General features: G+C 38.1%; 1 long non-coding RNA gene across 1 annotated transcript; it reads left to right on the top strand.

The window, feature by feature from the left end:
• The first annotated feature begins 3,241 nt into the window (after positions 1-3,241).
• LOC121420689 lies at positions 3,242-8,786 on the top strand. The gene is made up of 2 exons (XR_005970799.1): positions 3,242-3,989; positions 8,594-8,786. It is a non-coding gene; the product is annotated as an uncharacterized LOC121420689 (long non-coding RNA).
• The last annotated feature ends 2,717 nt before the right edge of the window (positions 8,787-11,503 follow it).

Here is an 11,503-nt window from a genome sequence, read left to right as displayed (position 1 = left end):
TTGGGCAATAAGGTCCAACTTGACTGATCCATATAGTACTAAAAAATGCTATAATTCCACATGTTCAGGGTGGAATTAATCGTTGTTTCACTTGACAATGAGGAGAAAATGAGAATATTCAATTTTCATTACATAAAATACAAAAGAAATAGTCAGTTGATGACGTCATCATTTTAAAAATTTGCATACCACCCAGAATGTGCACATAACTGTTTTTTTAACTAAGCGAAAATTTAAAATTTTTCCTTATTTTATATCCCATTTTGATGAAATTTTCAATGTTATGCTTATTTGATTTTCTCTTTTTATTGAAATCAACTATTTGTTGTGGTGGACTTGTCCTTTAAATCTAAATAAAAAATAAACAAATGATTGGAAAAAGTCGATCTATTTCCGTTTTCCGTATTCACTGCTAATTTGTCAAGTGCTGATTTTTATTATTATTATTTAAGTATTTTCCTTCGTTCGTGTATTGTCTAGCTATGTTCTTTTAGGAAATCAGTTGTTCAACCGTACGTCATTCACCGAGTTCATTGACTGATAAACTGACATCCCTTCTCTTTCTCTCTCTCTTCACTATCATGCGTTTTTACTCCAGCCTTTCTATGTGTGAATTCAAAGTCCAAATACATTATCCCCACTCATCTTCAAAAGCCCCCCTTTCCCCCGTCTAGTACATCCCTAAGCGATCCCAAGACGCTAGCTCACCGAGAAGAGTCCGGATCTTCTCTTTTCTCGGCCCTCTTACCACGAAAACTTTCCCGTCAATCATCATCACTGCAGTCAATGGAAATCACACTCATGACAAGTAGCACTTGGGTACATTTTTTTAACAAGGGGGGGGGGGGTTGGGGAGATATGGGCTCTGCTCTCCAAAAGTTCTAAGACCAACAAAAACAAAGGGGGGAAACATTGGTGAGATTATATATAGTGTTATGTCTTAAATATGATGCTAAAATGTATCTCAAAATTGCAATTTTTTTTTTAGAGGTGAGACTGGCTCTGGAATTTTCAGATTGTTTTTCCCCACGTATGCAATATTATGCCAAAGTCAATTTTTCTATTGAAAATATGAATCGTGTAAATGATGAAGGTTGTTTCCCCCCCCCCCTCCTTCCCTCCCTCTCTCTTTATCTTTCTCTCTCTTTCTCTCTTGACCCATGCAACCTTGACCGACATCTTTCGCTTAAATCAATACGAAATACGATTTCACGATGTGCGAGGAAGATTTAGTGCTTACTTAAATTCACCGTTCGATTTCAGATATTTAAGTCGTTTTCATTATAGGTGAAATGCGAAATTGGTCGTTTTAGAGCTGCAGAATGTACAGAAAGAAAGACAGAGAAATACTTTGACATTTAACGGTAAACTTTGAAAAGAACGTCCATGAATCTTATTTTAAACAATTGAAAATGAATTGATCTGAGGGCTTTATATCGAATATCAAATATTTCCCGTCCCCCACACACCACCACTAACAAGTAACAACGAAAGGGAATGCAGTCGCATGCAGCAATTCCCTTCTGAAAAGAACACATTGTCGGATAATGTGCGCAACACTGTTTTCTCAGTGTGGAGCACAACGTGAAATCACCTTAAACATGTTAAAGGTCAAGTCCACCCTAGAAAATTTTGATTTTAATATACAGAGAAAAATCACACAAGCAAATCCCTGAAAATTTCATCAAAATCGGATGTAAAATAAAAAAGTTATGGCATTTTGAAATTTTGCTTATTTATTCACAAAACAGTGATATTCACAATTTAAATGAGGCTATTTCACTCACTTTTTCTTTTGTTTTCTATTGTTTGAATAACATAACTTCATTTTGTTTATATAGATTCGACAATAAGGACCAACTTGACTGAATCATATAGTATTAAACAATGCTCATTCCATATGTTCAGGGAGGAATTAATCGTTGTTTCACTTGACAATAAGGATAAAAATAGAATATTTCCTATTTCATATAATAAAATACAAAATAAATAGTGAGCGGATGACATCATCAGTCTCCTCATTTGCATACCCAACATGATGTGCATATAACTGTTTTGTGAAACTAAGCAAAACTTTGAAATGTCGAAACTTTCTTATTTTACATCCGATTTTGATGACATTGTCAGTGTTATGCTTGTTGACTTTTTCTCTTTTGATTAAAAATCAACTTTTTGTTGACATGAACTTGTCCTTTAGCATATTATCAGTGTGAATCACACATTCACATAGTCGACTAAGTTTTGAACACGCTGTGAACAGTCACAATGTCGATGTGTCCAGGGTGAAAATCATCCACTGTTAATTCTGAGACTTTTTATCAGCTTGAATAATATTCTCACATAATCCACTATATGAACAAACTGTGGTCACACTGTGAGACACTATGTTCACACTGTGAGACATTGTGTTCACACTGAGACACTGTGAGACACTGTGTTCACACTGTGATCACACTGTGAGACACTATGTTCACACTGTGAGACACTGTGTTCACACTGTGACACTGTGTTCACACTGTAAGACACTGTGTTCACACTGTGAGACACTGTGTTCTACTACCAGTGATATAGAAACACACATAATGGCTCAATCCCTCCCCATCCCCGCAAGCAACCCCCCTCAAACCAAAAACAAAAACAAAACAGATCATGGAGTAAGATGTAAAATAATTAATCATTGATCTAGTCGCCCTCATCTGTTAGAGGAAATAATTAAGAGGATGTTAATACTTAAATGTATTTTAATGACCTCATCTCAAATGACGTATATCTATACATGTATGGCATTAGCGAACAGAGATACCATCTATTATGGCAACACGGCCCTATTTGTAACAGTTTTTTGTCCAAAGCAAACCTGCCCTACACTTAGACATTGGGGAATCTTAATGCCGCATCACAGGTGGTGCTTGAGACAAAGCACTTGAAACGTTATGGATTCCCTGACAAGATCTGTCATTCTTAATTAAAAGACATAATTGGTAGATGGGATCATAATGTGGTATCCCATCAACTTATGTCAAGATGGGTTTTAACGGCATCTGTACATTGACTTCGTACAGTGTGGTCCTTGTAGCAGAAGGACGATACTGTTTTTGAGTGATGTCTATCACCATGACCACGCATCTGCCTCTCTGCATTTCTATTGATTCGTGGTTTGATCGGGGGTAGCGTAACTGGTATGAAAGTGACAAAAAGTGAGCTCGCAATCCACCGAAGCTTCTCCTCTATGGCACGGTTTAGACTCTGAAAATCTCCATTCTGTTTCTGATTTCTTCAGCGATAATACCCATATCTGCTTTTAGACTCTGGGTGTTATACAGTTCTTTACCTGACCAACCACAGGTTTGTGTGTGGTGAACCACCTTTGCTTAGGCTATCGCCTACTTGGACCGAACGTTACCTACACAAAGCGATGGGAAACACCTACTTGAATTACTTGCAAGATAATTCTTAGATGTTACATATCCAGCTACTCCATTCGCTTAATATTCGGTGAAAATGTCTACAAAATATTGCAATTCATATTCTAAGGCATATATCTTCTGAAAATGATTTATCGTGTGACTGATCAATAAGACCTCAAGTTTTTCAAATAAAATATATTACTGCTCATCGTGCATTTGGAAGGCTTAATCTGTTTGATATCCGCCATCAGACCACAAAAAGGGATTGCCAACCTATGTAACTATCGATCCATGAAGGATTCTTAAACTTTGTAGCATAAAATCAGGACTACACGTTTCCCGGCGTGAATTACTTAATCGCCTAGCCAGATTTTGTGATCAAGCGTGGCATTTTGGAGAGGAGTTTGTGGATTTCAATCTTATCAATTTAATCCTCGAAATACATACGGAATATCAAGCGTCGGTAGGTTTTATTCATTTTCACTTCGGCTACACTACATCTAGTAATTCCTCCGATGTATTTCCAGACGGAGAATTTTTGCTGCCGCAGGCAACATTACACCGTGATGATACTTGTTATATGTAAGTACAATACAGGGTGATTATTAGCGCGGTTAACATTCAAGATTTATTTACATTTTTCGTCTAAGGTTATACACGTCTAGTAATGTCTCCATGGCAGTTTGTATCCTTAAACCTATAATAAACAATAAGTTAAACCACAAGTGTTATTTACAATGAATTGACGATTCTAAACAATTAATCAAGCAATCTTTCAATATCAATAAAAAATGTAATTCTGTACATGCCTAATATGGAATGTAAGATCATTACGAGCGATTTCTTCAAGTAGCTGTGATGTGCATTCTAGCAATGTCTCCTGCTATATCATGAGAAATAGTTCCCGATCAAAGTAATACACGGGTGTTTCTTTTTTAGATGGAAAATTGATGAATCTATGATATACAATTTTGGGAATCTCCTTATCAGATTTGTGAACTGAGTATTGTCTTAGACTTGCTTTGTTTTGTTTACCCAAGTAAAACATATAGGCCCTATAGCACAACCAGTCTCATTTATTTTTCACCCCACCTCTCCCTTCGTATATAAAAAAAAACATACACATGAGATATCCGTCTCCATTCCTCATGCAAATGTTTACATTTAAGATTAATAATATTTCTTTTTTTTACAAATATTTGCCATTCTTGGAGGTTGATATTACAAACTCGACAATAACCCCCGTAATTATGTGTCCAACCAACATTGAGCATTTCTTTTGGGCATTTTTATTTATCAAGTGTGATAAAAAAATCCCATTCTAAAGTAATCGCTGATTATTTTTAAACATTACTGGACATTATGCGTCCAACATTGGGAATAATGCTGCCCCAAATTGGAAGGACACATAATTACCCTTGTGGTGGTAAAGATTTTACCCAATACTTTTTTACAATGTTGATGCTCCTTTGCTCTAGTAAGGTTTAAACAAATGTGATATTTTTGTGACATTGTTGTAATGATGCGTATTGTTATTAAGAGAGTATCATTTACAAAGAAGTGTACGATATTCATACATAAGCACCCCCAAATCACATAAAAACATTACATTACGAAAAGAGCGAAAGTGTGTGCATTAAGAGGAAGAAGGTTAATCTTTGGTTTTCTCCTCCTGGCCGATCGACCCTACCGGAAAGAACACAACGTCCCACAGTGTGTCCCACAGTGTGAAATCATCTTCACACTGTTAAATTGGAGCGTTTTAACATTGTGAATCACATCTTCACATTGTGAACGAGTAAATTCGCCCTGTGAAATCAAACATCGCTATGTGAACACTCTGTGGTAAACCACACAGTGGAGGTGTCCACAATGTGAAATCATCTTCACACTGTTAAATTGGAGCGTTTTAACATTGTGAATCACATCTTCACATTGTGAACGAGTAAATTCGCACTGTGAAATCAAACATCACTGTGTGAACACTCTGTGGTAAACCACACAGTGGAGGTGTCCACAATGTGAAGTCATCTTCACACTGTTAAATTGGAGCGTTTTAACATTGTGAATCACATCTTCACATTGTGAACGAGTGAATTCGCACTGTGAAATCAAACATCACTATGTGAACACTCTGTGGTAAACCACACAGTGGAGGTGTCCACAATGTGAAATCATCTTCACACTGTTAAATTGGAGCGTTTTAACATTGTGAATCACATCTTCACATTGTGAACGAGTAAATTCGCACTGTGAAATCAAACATCACTAAGTGAACACTCTGTGGTAAACCACACAGTGGAGGTGTCCACAATGTGAAATCATCTTCACACTGTTAAATTGGAGCGTTTTGACATTGTGAATCACATCTTCACAGAGTCGACTATGTGAACACACTGTGGGACACTGTGTTCTTTCGATCGAGGCTGAGGAAGCAATGCACAATTTATTTATATTCGAAAATCAACTTATTTAGTAGTAACTTCAAGCAGTAAAAACACCTCTGCAAATGTTTGAATTTCTGTTTCATGCAACAATTAATAGTTTTTAATGTGGTTTGTTGATCGAGATTGATTTATTTGAGTCATATGATTTTACACACAAAAAAACTAAAACTTGATTAAGTAATAAAGAAATTCATTTATTTATTGTTTATTCATTTATTTCTTTGTTGGGGAGGGGTGATTGGAAATGCTGTACATAGGTTTTCAAATGATATTTATATTTCAACATTTCAAACATGTATCAATTATTCCTAAACTTGCTTTGATTCCGTCATATTTTTAAGGTGGGGGTAGCCTAATTCTACTCCCCTTCCCAGTTCTGTGAACGCATATCAAAAGTGAATTAATAAAGAAATAAATTTAAAAATATATTTTTTCTTTAAAGGTAAACTCTCAAAAATGAAGTGCTTATTTAGCTCTTAAAGAGCGTGTATAGTGACTGCACTTCGGAGTGCTAATTTGTCTAGTTCAAATTTGAACTAGACAAATCAGCACTCCGAAGTGCAGTCACTATACACGCTCTTTAAGAGCTAAATTAGCACTTCATTTTTTAGAGTGTAAATGCCAGTTTTGGTAACAATATCAAAATGATTTCATACAGAATCCAGTGAAATGACAACCGAATGTCTGTTTGTATGAATAAAACATATGTGCCAAAGGATTCAGGTCAAGCGTCGGGCCCTACATTCAGAGCAATAATTATACACTGTCCCACGTGCGCTTATCTGTGTTGGTGATCTAATTCAGTGTGAACATTTTTCAGCGTAGATTTCAAGATTTCACAAAGTTCAGTTTATGTAACTGTACCAGATCTAGATCGTCGATGATATACTGACAACTAAGCCTTGTTTTACAGACTTTCTCATGAAATCAGTGTATACTGCAACTACTGGAATTTCTCTTTAAGTGAATTTAATTTCCTTATTATTTTCAACATATAATTGAAATATGACGACATGTGCTATAAATTCGCAATAAAATGAGATCCTAGAAATTATTTTATTTGTGATTTACCTTATATTATCAGAGCACAGCAGATGCCACTTCTGCAAAAAGTCTTTTTCCCGCTATACTATACTAGTAGTATTCGCAGTGAAACGCCATTTCCGAGTTGTACCCTTTAAGGGGGTATCTCACTGGGCTTGAAACTAGTTCGCGACTAGTTCGCGACTACAAATTTTGCTAGTTGCAGAGACGTCTCATGAAAATTACAGAGTCTCCGAGGAGTCGCAAGAAGATTAAACATGTTTAATATTTTTGGAGACTGTTTCTAGTCTCCGCGACGTCAGTTGCTGCGACGTCTCGGAGACTAATGATATCCGCGACTGCTGAGACGTCGCCGCGATGTCTCCGCGATGTCTCAGAGACGTCTCAGAGACATCGCGAAGACCTGCTGGAGACCAAAAAAAATTATAATACATTGCGGAGACGTCTCCGCGAAACTTCTTCACACTGTTTGACCCACTTCAGAAACCACGTGACTGAACACGTGCTGATATCCCTCCTCCTGCTCCAAGTCAGGTGTATGATCTTTTAAACGTTCCATCGAGACGTCTCCTTGGTGAGAGCGCAAGCCATTTTTGTCTCCGAGACGTCTCCGCGACTGCAGCGACTGATAAGTTGGAGACTGTCGCGGCGACGTCTCCGTTGGTGAGATAGGGCCTTTAGCTCACCAACGGAGACGTCGCCGCGACAGTCTCCAACTTATCAGTCGCTGCAGTCGCGGAGACGTCTCGGAGACAAAAATGGCTTGCGCTCTCACCAAGGAGACGTCTCTGCGTTGTCTCAGAGACGTCTCCAGAGCAGGTGACAAGCACTAGCCCGACAGTCGCGGCGATGTTGCGGGAAAGTCTCCAAGTAGTCGCTGCGACGTCCTTGAGACATTTCTTAATTGCAAGCGAGTCTCCGAGACGTTTCAGGCAGTCTCGGCGACGTCTCCGAGATGTTTCCGGGCAGTCGCGGTGACTTGGCTGGTAGTTTGCCAGGGTCTCCGAAAGGTTGCTGAGACGTCGCTGAGACGTATCCGAGACTTCCTCCTGCCTATATACCCTTAGGTCTACAGTTATATATATCATTCGTATTTCTGACACCAGAGAGTCAAGAACTCTCACCATGGACATCTGCAATGATGTTGATAAGTCACGTGTTTTCTGAAGTGGGTCAAACAGTGTGAAGAAGTGTCGCGGAGACGTCTCCGCAATGTATTATAATTTTTTTGGTCTCCAGCCGGTCTTCGCGATGTCTCTGAGACATCGCGGCGACGTCTCAGCAGTCGCGGATATCATTAGTCTCCGAGACGTCGCAGCAACTGATGGAGATTTCTCGGAGACGTCGCGGAGACTTCGCGGAGACTAGAAACAATTTCAAAAAATATTAAAACATGTTTTAATCTTCTTGCGACTCCTCGGATACTCTGTAATTTTCATGAGACGTCTCAGAGATGTCGCGGAGACGTCTTTGCAACTAGCAAAATTTATAGTCGCGAACTAGTTTCAAGCCCAGTGAGATACCCTATTATGAAATCCTTTTGTTCGACTCCAGCTATTTGCGCGCCCTCGAGAACGTGCATCATCGCATACCAAAACAGTATACTCCTTAGCTTATCTCATTGTACCTTTCTATTAATGTTAACAGTGTTATGATGTTTCCTTTCTCCTACATTTCTGTTCTCATCATTGAAAGGTCTGCTAATTGGCCCCATCTTTCTAATGGCTGCCCCTTCACAGGACCTTTCAGACGATGAAGATTTTGAGGGCAGTTCAGACTGGAAGAATGTGCACGAGCGAGGACATGATGTAGGGAATCCTAGGTACGGTCACGTGATTGCTGATGCGCCTCCGAGGATTATGGGTAACCTCGATAGACTTCCGGTGGATGTTAAACGCTCGACAGGGAAATATATCAATGACTTCATGTTCAATGAGCAGAGATGAAAAAGAGTTAACTACTGCCGAAAGCCCGAAACTGTATTTATTTTTAGTGGGGTCACGTTGAATTGTATCATGTGGCACACTTGATCACTTGTCGGCGCATACACCTATATGCGCTACTCCTATCAAGGAAGACACACAGGCCCGTATTCTGAACTCGGGTTTAAATTAAACCCTGGTTTCAAGTTGTGGTTTAACTATGGAGAGCCAATTGGGGCACGAATCCCTAACAGTAAACATTCAATTTATTAACTCATTATGATACCAGAATTGTTCATAGTTGTCTGGGAGTGATAACTGAAGAATTTTTCTTCGTTATTATGCAAAATGAAAAAAAAATAGTAAACATAAGTAATATACAGTATAAACAGAATTTTTGGGCTCCCATAATTTAGCACAGAGTTAGACCGTGATTTTAAACCTGACTTCAGAATACGGGCCACAGCGTCCAGCGATCTTCACAGCTGAAATACATTATACTTTGAAGTAGTTTGCGATTCAAAGTGGTAAAAAGGTAATGAATTTCACGCACTTAGGGTAAATGCCTAAACGCACAATCGTGTGTAATCATGGTAAAAAGAATGTACACGCATACGAAGGGGCACAAATAATTTTTTTTTCAATATGAAAATGACAGGTCGGTTTCTTGTCTTCATTTTTTTACACTTGTTATACCTAATGAAAATCTAAAAAATGATAATCAAGGCTGCATATCGGTGAATAGATAAACATTATATTAGACTTGAATCATAATGCCAGATTCAACAATTCGAGCGTGTCGAGAGCAGGGTGAGGGGGCGCTGTTCAAATAGTCACGACGTACAAATTGATTATATCCCTGAGTTTATTTAATTTTCAATGGATAATCGAATCAATGGAATTCATTTGAACTTATTGATGTTAATGTTTTTATTCTTTTTTCATGATTTATCATTGTTTCATTACAATGATAAATCATGAAAAAAAAAGAATAAAACGATTCACTGTTTCATGTACATGTAATATATTTGAATTTGTTATGTTTGTTTCTTACGTTCACCATATTATAACGTAAAAATATAAAACGGACATCGAATAAATCTATGAAAATTGATCAACATATTTAAAATGGAGTGCTTGAGTAATGGGGAGTGTGTGTTCTTCTTGTGTGTGTTTGTGTTTTTATGTGTTGAGATCTAGTGTATGAAAGGCTGAATTGTTGAAGAGAAGTCACTTTTAACATTTTGTCAACGAACTTCACCAACGATGATAACTCATTCAACATAAAAACAAAATTCTACGTAACGCGAACCAGCTTTCATTATGAAGCAATGAAGTAACATTTTCACCCAATCTGACATGTATTTTGAAAGTGTATTATCATGGGAGCGTGTGAAAGTTATGTTTAAGGTCGAAGGGCATATCATCGAGTTGTCAGCAAAACTATTTTAGCAAGCCTCTCCCTTATGGCATGTCCATTGCACGTTTTTCTCTTAACCCGGGAAATTGGTGGGGCTAAGGGGGGGGGGGTCTTAGCCCCACCAATTACCCGGGGTTAAGCTTAGCCAACTTCGTTTTCACACGACGTTTTTTAGCAAAGTGGGCTAGCACGGTCACGACGGTAGATAGTACGGTACTATTTGGCCCTGCAAAAAAGCAGGGTTAGCCGGCTTACTGTGGTGCTAGCACCACAGTTGCGGTGCTAAGAGATGCAGTGTGAAAACGATACAGGGCTAAGGAAAGTGTTGCTAAGCATTAGCCAATCACAGAAGTCGAATTGCACTTTAATCACGCTCTGTATGTTAAAATTATCAATATTCATGAGCTGAGGGATAGTCCGGGGTTAAGGCATTAATCCCGGCTGAGCAGAAAGTATCGGGTTAGGAAAGACAGTCTGAAACGAAAAAAAATGATAGTATGGGGTTAAGGATAGTCCGGGGTTAAGAATAGTGTGGGGTTTAGGAAATGCAGTGTGAAAAGCACAATGGTGATTGTTGTAAGGTAGTGCTACAGACTGAAGTCACACAATCGAAATAACAAGAAACCGATCACCGCTATTACGTCGTATCAAATCATTTAGCTGTTTTTTTTTAGTAGCGTACTTTGATGTGACTGCAGAGTAAATGGTAATACCAGGGTCCCTGTTCATAAAGAAAATACTCTCAACCAATCACATTTAAGTATTTCCGTAGTTCAAAACCGTCATTGCAAATTTGTTAATATAACCAGTTTTATGAAACGGGGCCCGGGTGTCGGATATCAATATGGACAGCCCAAGCAATATTGATCCGTTACCTGCGGAATTATTGGTAAAAAAAAGGACCAAAAGAATGGAAACAATTTGGGAAATTTGTTGTGTGTTCGTACATGTTGATGCTGTTCAAGTGGTGGAGATGTATTAAAGGTCAAGTCCACCTCAGAAAAATGTTTATTTGAATCAATAGAAAAAATCAGAGAAGCACAATGCTTAAAAATTTCATCAAAATCGGATGTAAAATAAGAAAGCTATGACATTTTAAAGTTCCGCTCATTTTTAACAAAATATTTACATGAACATCCAAATGAGAGTCGATGACGTCACTCACTATTTCTTTTGTTTTTCATTGTTTGAATTATACAATATTTCAATTTTGACGAATTTGACGATTAGGACCTCCTTGCCTGAAGCACAAAATATTAAAGT

This window comes from Lytechinus variegatus, chromosome 8, assembly GCF_018143015.1.
Source record: "Lytechinus variegatus isolate NC3 chromosome 8, Lvar_3.0, whole genome shotgun sequence".
NCBI lineage: Eukaryota > Metazoa > Echinodermata > Echinoidea > Temnopleuroida > Toxopneustidae > Lytechinus > Lytechinus variegatus.
This window is presented reverse-complemented; position numbering and strand designations above follow the sequence as displayed.